Here is a 12749-nt window from a genome sequence, read left to right as displayed (position 1 = left end):
TTCAACTTTCCAAGATAAAGATTACGATACACTGCTGTCTCCATTCTCTATAAATTAGGGTATTGGAAAAAAATTAAGGAAATCTTACTCTCACCATCAAACTTTGCATAAAACTGTTAAGGATGACAGACTCCAAACTGAACAAATGATTTGGAGGGACACAGCCAGTCGCCTCTTTGTCAGCTTCTTTTTTCGACCTTCACTAGACCATATCTACGATTTTCCATATACACCGAATGTTCAAGAATATAATGAAATAGTCGATCTTTCACCGAAGTATTTGGTGTTAGTTCACATTTAGTGGTGAAAGTCGACATTCTTCAATTTCGGTTTTTCGCGGTAACGTATTCACTAAATTAATATTAATTTCTAGGAAAAAATACTACTGTAAGTTGGCACGCAACAGTATAAGGTTGGATTTATGCATTTATTTTGTTTATCCATTTTCCACTTCGCTACTGGAAATGTGTAAAAATCACAATTGTTTTGTACTCAACAACACAACAACTATTATCAACCATTTTTCATTTAATTTTTACGTGTTTCTTTATTTTAAGAGTACGATTTGACGATAATTTTACCACATCAAGCTCTGGGATCGATTCAGTTGGCCTCACTTGCAGTGCAAAAATCTGCGTTTCTCATATGCTTAAAAAATCACTAGTAATAAAGAAATCCAACTTATAAAGAATTCCTATACCTGAAATTAATGTCAATATGGTAAAAAAATGGAAACTCCACTCAATCTCATTGAACACTCTTTTAGAAGACACACAACCACTATATGATGTTTGCTGAAGCTTCCAAATCATCAGACGGAATAGAAGCAGCCAACTTTACCCCCAATACATCCTTAAAATTTAAATTCAAACTAGTCTCTTCTTCATATACTCCGGAATTGCAATTGCATACTACCAGCACTCATTCATATTAAAGAATCAAAAAAGTCTCTTTGTCTAATGTTAACAGATTTACTTAGCTCACTTCAAATTATCCAACATCTATATACCAAAAATCCTTTCTGTTTGTATGTGTGTATCTATGGATTTGGGGTCTCGTATACATTGCGACCCAAAGGATTTATTGTGTCCCGTTTTCTTGCTGCGATACTGGAGAACCCAGTGTTTACAGCTTTTAAAAAGTCTAGAATGTGGGATGGTTTCAATTGCCAGAGATCTTCGTCTTCTTTTTCAAACGCTACCAGGTGTAGTGCTCTGGAGTTCCTTAGTGTTCGAAGGAATGTGGATAGAGGATTCGTTCTTTGTGCAACAAAATCTGCACGTTACATTATCTGCTAGGACTAGCGTCTACAGGTATTTGTTGAGGCGACAGTGCCCCGATAGAGCCCCTGTTAGTATTCGTAGATTGTTCTCACTTGGTTGAGACATTGAGCAGATCTACTATGGTTATAATTGCCCAAAATAGTCTTTGCATGTCCCAGCCCCTGTTGGTTTTGCTCCTATCTACCTTCTTTTCAAGTGTTTTTTCCATCCTAACTGATTAAAGCGTAGATGCCACCGTCGAATTTATGTTTATACCATTAAATTCTTGTTTAAAAGGAAATCAGGAAGAAGGCCAAAGCCAAAGTTTCTTTTCTGACATGAAATATGAAACTAAATCTGTGTGTCAGTGTGTGGCAAATAAAATTTTTATCACACGAACTGAATTACCAAGATGCAAAGCCTGCGATGTAGAGCTTAGTCTGAAGCATATACTAAATGACTGTAAACATATGAAGTACAAGAAAGAAATAGAAAATTTCAGTGATTGTAGCGGAGATCCTAGGTTAAAACATAGATATAGAAAATATAGTTGGTTATTTTCTTGTGAATATTTTATTTGCTTATTCGTAAAATTTACTCTAATATAATATGTGTCCTATGTTGCTAATAACCGTAGTAGTTGAAGCGACTAAAAAAAAAATTATATCTTGTAAAATGAAATAATTATATTTTGTTTATCCTATACCGAGTACTATTTACTCATACTTATAAATGAATTATATTTTTAAATTAAATCAATAAAGGAAAATTTAGAATTTTTTATAATTTTTTGAAACATTTTGTTAGAGTATTTTCCTAGCATTATAAAACCGACAGTATATCATACAAGATACCCACCAGCAAGCAACAGAAAATTTTTGTTTGAAAATTTCATTCATTTATTACTAGCAGCATATGTTCAAGAATATTGAAGTTCAATAAATTATTTTAGATTTTGTTTTTTTAAACATTCCATATAAACACCCCCCAAAAAGATTCCCATTTTCAAGGTCGTTCTCGAATATTTCTTAACTGGCATTCACAAATGGCTTAAAAAACTGAGAGCAGGGTTCCTAGAGGTTTTTCAAAAAAATTTCATGACATTTCCGGGACAAAATTATGATTTCCAAGACACTTTCAAAGCAATGAAAATTCCAAGATTACTTTAGATTTAATTTTTTTATTGGTAAATTTATTGATAAATATGGTTTACTTTTTTTAAAAAAATCCTCAATTATGAGAGCTCTGATAAAAACAATAGAATAAATTACGTCAATTAATTATACAATTATATTTATGAATACACCCGTTATCAATTTTTACATTTTAATATTCTTGTCCAATGTAAGCTAATTTATTAAGAGGAAAGTCATTTCCTTAATATTAATATGGGTCTAATTGAACCCACAGGATCAAACTATAATATCAACAAAGAGTTGTAGTAGGCACTATTAATATTTACATAACTATGATAGTACAGGGGTACAAGAATAAGAAAGAAATTAGTTAGTTGAATTAGCTATCATTATTTTTTTAATTTTTTTACACATGGGGTAACTTTAACTCTGGTTCTAAAATTTCAGAAATTTTGTTCTTATAACTTCAAAAATTTTCCATGGTGTTTTTAAATATCCCTTCTATTTTCGAAGCCTTCATAATCAGAATTTATTATTATAATATAAATATATTATCAATATTTTATGAAAAATTTTACGTAAAACAAAAAAAAATACTAAACATACAATAGTTATTTTCGTTATAAGTTCGGGAAGTGATTTAGTACGTTACGAGATAGATGTTTATGGACGAGGCGACGAAGGAGCCGAGTCAAGAATATCTAATCGAGTACCGAAATAATAACTTCACGGACGTATATCGTAATATGTTTTTTTTTCATACTGTTTTCGGTTTTAAATAAAAAGAAAAATTATGTTAAAATGTGAAATGTCATATTTGACAATTTTACTGAAAAACAGCTCCTTTGATTATTATTTATTATTTTAAAAAACAAAAATTAACAGAAGACTTCTTCAAACCATTTTTAAAAGTCTTATCTTTAACATAAAAACTAAACTAAAATTAAGAACTATCAGTAAATTAACCTATATTCCAAAAAATTTATTTTTTGATTGAGAAGTGTATGGTAAAATATTAAGTAAATAAAGCTTTAAAAAAAAAGAAAATATTAGAACATTATGTGGTAAGAAAGACTGTATATCCCAACATTCAAATGAAGGAATTGAAGTTCCAGGACAAATATTAAAAATTCAGAACAAAAAATAAAATTCCAAGACAAAGAGCTAAATTCCAGAGCTTCTCCAGATTTTTCAGGCCTCGTAGGAACCCTGGGAAAGGCACTGCGCTGGTACTACTACTTGTAAATAGTCTTCAAAGTTACTCCATTACAAATATTTTATATATATTTTGTGAGCTTCTTTTTTAACGTTAATGCATTGTTCTAAATATGCGTTCCCAGATAGGCACTGCTAGAACTAAAGTACACATAATAGCACACTGATGATATACGAGGTATGGCTATTAAGTAACGAGACTAGCGCTGCTACAGAAAAAGTACGCATGTGCCAAAGACTAGCGACTGTCAGCTGTTTACCCTTAAGCCTATTCTTTCGAATGCGATGTCTACCGTGACTTTTGACAAACTAGTGTAACACTGGTCTTTGTTTGTATTGAGGGGATTTTTTGTTTTGCCATAAAAATAATCGAAGTAAATGTAGAGCAACGGATTGTTGTGAAATTTCACATGAAACTTGGAAAAACTGCAACTAAAACTTATAAATTGTTGAAAGAAGTGTATGGCAATGAGTGTTTGTCGCATCCACGTATATTTAAATTAGTTTAAGCGTTTTCAAGATGGCCTAGAAGATGTTGAAGATTATTCACGTTCGGGTCGTCTTTCCACGTCCAAAGCGGATGAAAATATTGAAAAAGTCGGTGATCTTATTCGATTTAACCGTCGGCTGAGTATTCGCGCGATTGCTGAATCTACAAGAATTGACAAAGAATGAGAGCGGCAAATTTTAACGTGTGCTAAAAGTGTGTGCCAAATTGGTGCCTTAATCCTCACATTTGAATAACAAGAAGCTAGCAAGTACAACATCCCAGAGCTAGACCACCCACCTTATTCGCCGAATCTTACACTGTGCAACTTCTACCTGTTTCCTAAGGTCAAATCTGCGTTAAAATGAACAAAATTTGAGTCTGTTGAAGTTGTGAAAGAAGAAGTAGTGCGAGTCCTGAAGGAACTGATAGAAAAAGACTTCCTGCGCTGTTTCGAAGAATGAAAGATTCGCATGGAGCGATGTAGATTTTATAAAAAAATATACGTAATATCAAAATAAAATATTTTATACTACCAGTCTCGTTATTTAATTGAAAACGCGAGATACTAGTCGAAATAGAATAGGTACTACTGAAAGATAATTCTATATTTTTTACACGTTGTATATCAGTTGAGGTGAACAAATTATTTTCAACATTTTTTATAATTTACACTGAAAACTGCTGGAAATGTGAGAATACTGTAAAAAAAATAAAAATTTCAATATAAAGGCTACAAGCCCGTCACATTTCATGTTTATTTTTCAATAATAATACAAAACACATTACACATATAATATTAAACAAAATATCATTTTAATGATAAAACAATAACATAAAAACATACATTCGGTAAAATATTGCAGTCTTCACAGTAAATAGGTACCTATAAAAATAGAAATACACAACACCAAAACACAAGTAAACAATAAGAAACAAACAAAAATGAACTGGTGACCAATAACATAGTTAAAACTGGTTTGTATAGTAAATGGAAAATTATTTTAGTATTAACAGAAATTACAAGATTAATATCAATATGACTTACTCTCAGTTAATCAACTTGATTATTCTTAAGGTGCTAAAAAATTTATATTCTTCTCATAAAAAAATTTACATTCTACAGTTGAAATCAATTTCTACTTATCAGAAGCACCAATTTGAACGTTTCCATATTATATTTGTTAATTCCAGATAAATTAACTCTTATATAAAACGTGTCATTAAAATACGACCGTCATTTTGACAGCGATAAAAAAGGTGCATCGTTTTTTATTACCGGTAAAAACGCTTATTCTTCTTAAGCGTCTACATCTAGTCACTTTAATGTCTGCCCTGACAGTTATTTAAGTATTGTTGTTAATTGATACTGAAATATTACAACATGAGTCGTTTTAGGGAAGTTGCGACTCAACAAATAACAAAAAATATAGAAAAAGTAATCCCGCAATCCACAAACTACACTGTAGCTTCATATGGAGTTTTGTTAATTGCGAAATTACAAACTGTCGAAAATAATTAAGTTACAAAAAGTACCACATATATTAAAGGATTGGGCCTTTAATATGAAAAAGAGGAATGGAGAAGATTATAAAGAATATGCAGTTAGATGAATTTGAAATTCAACTGCGGAGATGATTCAAGAAAAATATTTCAATGAATACAATATTAAATTTGATCCTTTTGCCGACATAACTTTTAAAGAAGCTCGTAATGCGAGAAATAGAAAGAATTACAAGTTATTCCAGAGAGGAGAAAATTAAGTTCTGTACCATTGAACAAGAAAGATATAGTAAAATTGCAAAATTGTGAAATATAGACAATATATTATAAAAAAGATTCTTTCATATAACTTCTTATGAATTAGTTTGGTGGGAGGGAAAAGCTGCAAACTGTAAAATTTACCATTTTTAAGAAGGAAAAAATCAATATGGAACTTCAACAAGAACATTTGAATACAATATAATATTTTCAAAGACGACACAAGGTGGGTCGAAAAAATTCGCAGACAGCAAATGGATAACAAAAAATTAAATGGATGATGGTCCCGTGGCATTGTTAAAATTACTATTACAAAAAAGAAATGAAAACATAACATATGAACGACTTTTTTTAATTCCAAATCCCTTTTGGAAAAACAAAAATTCTAACGGTTGGTACAAAAATGATCCACTGGGTATTAATACGATTTCTACACTTAAAATTGGACTCGACATTACAAATAATAAAATTACCAATCATTCAAACCGTGTTAGTACTGTCTCCTAGTTAGCCAAACCAGGAGTAAGTGACACTCAACATCATTTTTCTATTAAACTCTACCTCCAAATTGATCCTGAACATCACGAAAATCTTAATTCCTTACTAGCCTCGAGTGGGAAAATCAAAATGAATATTCTACATGTGTGAATATCAGAAAGAAAATTTTGAAATCAGTACACCAAACCAATCAAATTATAACAATTGTGTATTTAGTAACTGTTCATTTAAATAATTTAATTATATCAATATAGATAATTATGGTTGTTGTTCATTCATATATTCGATCGTTAATTTCTCTTGCCAAAAAACAATCGAGCTTCTCTTTTAAGGATAAATTTCTTTTTAACTAAAAATTTTCCATCAGTAATTGTGCTCGAAAAACTGACATTTGACAAAATCACTCGAACTTCGGTCTGGCGATTTCTACAGACTTACTGGCCAAAAAAAGCATGTTGAGTCGCACCTTAATGTGCAGGGACAAAAATACTTCTCATCCGAAGACAAAGCTACCCTTTCAAAAACAGCCTTCAAAATGTTTTTACTCCAGGTAACAACCCTCATTTCCTGAGGAACTTTGCCAATTTCTTCATCCGACACATAACCCGGATCCCTCACTGGATAACCCAACTAAATGAGAACATTCTACTACTCACAACCTTCACAGTCGATACTTGTAGAGTTGGGAAGAACTCCGCTCCCGGGCGGGACAAAATCTCAAGGCAAGCAATTAAAAACCTGACCGAGACAGCCTTTTCTAAGCTCTGCGGTCTATTTAGCGCCTGCTTGGCATTTTCTTATCTTCTTCAATGTTGGAAATCCGCTAACTCATTATCTCATTATCCAGGAAGCACTAGCAGATGAGGAAGCGGGGATTCGAGTAAATAGGGCGCCAGTTAATAATATAAGATATACTGACAACACTGTCTTAATAGTGGAGAATATAGAAGAATTTAAATAAAACTAAATACATGCACCTTTCGAAAATGTAAAATCAGAATGCACGGTTAGAAATTGGAAATAACCACATTGAAAAAGTACAGAAATACAAATGTCTAGAATTGAAATTGCTCGCAGTGCGTTTTATAAAATGAAAAACTTCTTTCTATGTAAAAACGAATTGAAAAAGAGATCCTTCTATATGGAATGGAAGCAGCTACTCTAAACAAAGCAATAATGAAAAAACTGGAAACCTTTGAAATGTGGAATATTACGAATATTCTGGATAGGTAGAATCGGAAATCAATAATTTTTACGCAAAATGGCAACACAAAGAGAATTATTGACTACCATAAAAGCTCGCAAATTAGAATACTTCGGTCATGTAATGAGGGGACAAGATACGAATTCCAGAAATTGATTATGCAGGGAAAGATAGAGGGAAAGAGAGGTATGGGACGACGAAGATTATCATGGCTGCGAAACTTAAGGAAGGAAGAACCAATTGTTTAGAGCAGCTGTGAATAAAATACAAATAGTTATGATGGTCGTCAACATTCGTCCGAAGATGGTACTTTAAGAAGAAGATTGTTATATATCTTCAGATTAGTACCTACTGAATTCTAGTTTACCTAACCTCTTCTTCATTTAATTTTTTCATAAAGTATATCCGAATGTGACAATTATTAATTATATATTCGAAGTGCGCACCATTTTAATGTGGCAATATTATAATAAGCGATATACTGCGTGTATTAAATTTCCTATATAATATAAAATTTATTGATAATTCATAACCTCGGTGTCAAATTTAGTTTGATAAACTTAAACGAAAATTATTTGAAATAGCTCGAACGAGGAAGCCTTTTATAACCTATAGTTTTCATGAATTGATTTGAAAACCTTAATTTATCTATAGTCATTTCAATTTTATATTGATTATTTTCTTAATTCTCGCATTAACTTTATTTTCATAGTATACAAACAATTGGAATTATTAATTATACTGTGCAAATATTTATGCAGCTCTCCTTGAAATTTTTAATAAAATCAAGACGGTTCCTACTACCAAGTGATATTCACACTGAACCACTACACCAATACTCTATATTACACTGTCTGATGCTCGCTTCGACAACCAAGTTATTGTCTTCAGAGACTGAAGGTAAACTTAAATCTATTAACTTGACTTACCTGTTTTATACTAAATTTTCGCACCAATAAACCTTCTCCAGCGAAAATTTATTCCAGCGAGAAAACCTCCTTATCAAGAGCTTTCATCAACATCTTTGTCAACAAAGTGAAGGCTACAGAAATTGAAGATCGGGAAATTTTAATCTTGACGTACCTCGAAGACTTACTGCGATCTAATAATTTGGGAACTAATGTAATCGAAGAATATTTACAGTTATCAAAAAGAGGTAGGGAGAAAAACTATTACCAGTACAAAAACGAATTCTATAAAGACGAAGGAACCGCAATGGGTAATTGCCCATTACCGTTTATGGCTGAACTGTTCATGAGTAATTTTGAAAAGCAAATCAGTTTCAGTATATTCCCATATTATGGTACAGGTATGTGAATGATATTTTCGCCATATTTAACAAGAAAAACCCATTTTGGAACTGAATTCAAAATATCCATCTACGAAGTTTTCCTATGGAATGGAAAATAATGGACAGTTGCCATTTTTAGATATTTTAGTAATTAAGAATAGTACTAGGCTGGAATTTGATGTATTTAGGAAAAACACCGCTACGTGCAGGTACATCTCGGCTGATTATTTCCATTGTATCCAACATAAAATAGCCAGTCTCCATTTCCTGGTGCATCGTTCAATTCACTTTCCAGTTAACATCGATAGATACAGTAAAGAAAGGACCTTTATTGAGGATGTAGCTGTACTCAACGGTTATGATATGAGAATTTTAAATAGGTTAATTAACTGTCATAGGTTCAAGAAATCTCATTTGAAACCACTTTTTCCAAACTCAAAATGGAAAACAAAAAAAAAAGGAACAAATTGTTGGGTAATCCCAAGAATAAAATACCAAATTTGTATTAGAGTTAAATTAGCTATAATGATTGTGACAAAAAATATATTGGACAAACTAAGAGATCCGTTAATGTCCGGTTTATAGAGCATATAGCTCATTAAAAATATGGACGGACCGAGAAATTGAGTACTGCAGATCATGCTGCCAGTCACAATCATGACATATAAATATTAATATTGTAAAATTGTTAAAAAATGTATCCAATAATAAATTGTTAGATGTATGTGAACGCATTGAAATTGATAAATGTAAGTACAGCTTTAATAGGAACACAAGGTCAATTCCTTACAGTCCACTCTAGATTTTATTGGTCAAAAAATGAATGTGAAGATTCCCGTCAATGAGGTTTTCTCGCTGGAATTAATTTTCGCGGGAGAAGGTTCATTAGCGGGAATATTTAGTATAAAACAGGTAAATCAAGTTATTAGCTTTTAGTTCACCTTCAGTCTCTGAAGACGATAACTTGGTTATCGAAACGCGCGTCAGACAGTGTAAGCATGACTGTTGGTGTAGTAGTAGTGTAAACAATGTGTTCAATAAGACGGTTCCTAGGTTGATGTATTTGTTAACATGTTTAGGTATAGTTTCTATTCTCCACTTAGAAACCCCATATATAACTTAGTGAAATAGTCAACAATACAATGAAAATGACAGTAACGAAAATTAAGGAAATCTAAAGGAGTTAATAATGAGAGTACTTGTAGCCATGAATGCAACAACTATAACAAGTCAATATATAAAAAAAGTTTGAAAACGTTCACGTAAAATATTGAGAATTGTTAGTAATTCATTGATATTTCTATTCTCATTGAGATAAAATCCCGAGCGTTATATTCTATATAAAAAATAATTGAAACTGCTAACATGCCAAATATCGAATCAACACAATACTTTTCAACTACCTATATATAGGAAGTCTGATTAATATTCACTGTGAAAATTACAATTCTTGGCCCCACGTCTCTTAACCTAACATAGTACCATATATTTTGGATTTCATAAAACGTACCAAGAACAAAGTGTTGTGTATTTCTGAAACATCTACATACGAAAATACGATATAAAATTTCATAAACGAATATTGCACACGTTTCATTTCTTAAACGGCGGATATAAGGAAAAATTTCTAATTATAGTATTGATGTGATTCTCAATTTTAAACCAAAAACTATTTTAAAAGATAAAACGAGCAAGTTAATTATTCTGCTTGTTGGCCAACTTAATTAGCACCAAAGATAAAAATATACTTTCATTATATTAGATCTAATCAACTCTTCTGACAGATGTTGCAATACATAAAAATACCCACAACGTAAGTTCATTACGCGCAGACTAATAACTGACCCACCGGTAATAGTAACTGCTTGATAACTTTGAATAAATAAATAAATATAAAAAACATTTTTCAAACAATTCGAAATATATGATAAATTTAAGAAAACCAAAGTACATGAAAGGTTTTTCTAAAAATATTATAACCTACAATCGATTATATCGTTCATAGAAGAGAATAATTTCTAGAAAAAGAGTTTTTTTGAAAATTTGGTGCTAATACTAACTACATACTTGCAAATATTCAATACCTCAAGCATAGAGTTAATGTTGATTGTTGAATGTCTTCTTTTGTTAAGGATACATTTAAACATGGGACAAATTTGAGAAACTTATTATTTTTATAAATATTTAGTGTTAATCAAATACATCTTCCTATTTTCCTTATTGTAAATATAATAAAAGGTTACATGAAGTGTTATACCTGGAATATTATTAATGCTCGAGTTACCTTTTAAAATTTCTAAATCAAGAAAATGTTGAAGGTCACTTTCTTCATCCTAATTTTGTTTATAAAGCTAAATTCATATTAAATTCATATGAATACATAGAATCTTCCAATAGGTAATCACAATATGTATTTCAATTTTATTGTACTATGATCTTTTGGAGATATTGAATAAAGATGTCATTTAGGAAAAATAATAAGCATTACAGGCATGCGAGTTACAACTTCAATGAAAAAATATTGTTCTTACTTGTGTGTCTTCAGTTCAATAATGCATTAATAAAAGTATTTGTTATTTCATAATATCATTACAAATCTAGAACCATATATGTAGTAGAGTTTGGATATTTATAAATTTAGTATGTCTTCCAATAGGGTTACCAGACGTCCGGATTAATCCTGACATGTTCGGGTTTTTACTACGTCCGGTTTTAATAAACGTCCGGATTTACACAAGTCGGGCAAAAAAATAATAAATTTGAAAAATGTAGTTTTATAAAAATCGTCGATAACTGGAGCAGTGTAATTTCGGGATTTCGGGGGATCACTGATACATTTATTTGTCAGTTGTCGAGGGTTTATGGTTACGTTACTTACAAATGTACTTATTCGGATGAAATGTTTCGGTTGTATCCTTCCTTTAAGAAAGGAAAGACAACTAGCGACATGATTTGCATTGTTTGGAATTCTTCAATATCAATTGCCCATAAAAGTAAGTTTGATATTGAGACCCATATAGAAAAGAGTAAACACAAACCAATGTTGAAAGCTTAAGCGAGGACTTCTGGTTTACAAAATTTTGTGGTGACTTCTGGAGAAACCAAGCTGGCTTTTCATACGGTCTGTCAGAATCAATCTTATGAGTCCATGGATTGCACAACGAAGGTTATTATTTTATGTGAGTAGTGTAGGTTATTACTTTTATATTTGTGGTTCTAGTCAAACAAGTAAATTTACCATGAATCAACTATAGCCAAAAGGGTTACTTTTGGACTGACTAAAGTTGAGGCGGTTGTAAATAATATAATTGAAGCATACACTCTTCAACTGACTATTCAGGGAATAAACGAGGTATCATTTGTTTGTGTAGCTACAGACGCAAGCAATAATAACGCATTAAAAATGTTTCCAATGCTGATACAATATTTTGATTACAAACATGGAGGAATTCAAACTAAATTATTAGATATTAGGAGCCCTCCAAATGAAACAATTTCTGATTTGATATTCAGATGTTCAGATAGAAAAGGTCAAAATAACCAATGAACATTCAAAATAAATGCAAATTTGGTTGGTGTAGGTTGCCATCTCATGTAATTAATAATGCACGGCACTACAACTGCGATAAATTAAAAGTTGATGTAGAATGCATAGTGCTCAAAATTTTTAACTATTTATACTGTACGAGTTGAATCACTTAAAGAATTTTGTGGACACGGAATATCTTTTATATCGCTCCAAGACTGGATAACTATCTTTGTTTCCAATTATTGAAAGAGTTTTAAAATTGTTTGAAGCCCTTAAGGCATATTTTATAAGTTAAGATGCTGCTCCTATACACTCATTTTTTGAAAACGATTTTTCAAAAGCTAATCTTTTCTTTATTCATTATTA

This window comes from Diorhabda sublineata, chromosome X (genome assembly GCF_026230105.1).
Source record: "Diorhabda sublineata isolate icDioSubl1.1 chromosome X, icDioSubl1.1, whole genome shotgun sequence".
Taxonomy (NCBI): domain Eukaryota; kingdom Metazoa; phylum Arthropoda; class Insecta; order Coleoptera; family Chrysomelidae; genus Diorhabda; species Diorhabda sublineata.
This window is presented reverse-complemented; position numbering follows the sequence as displayed.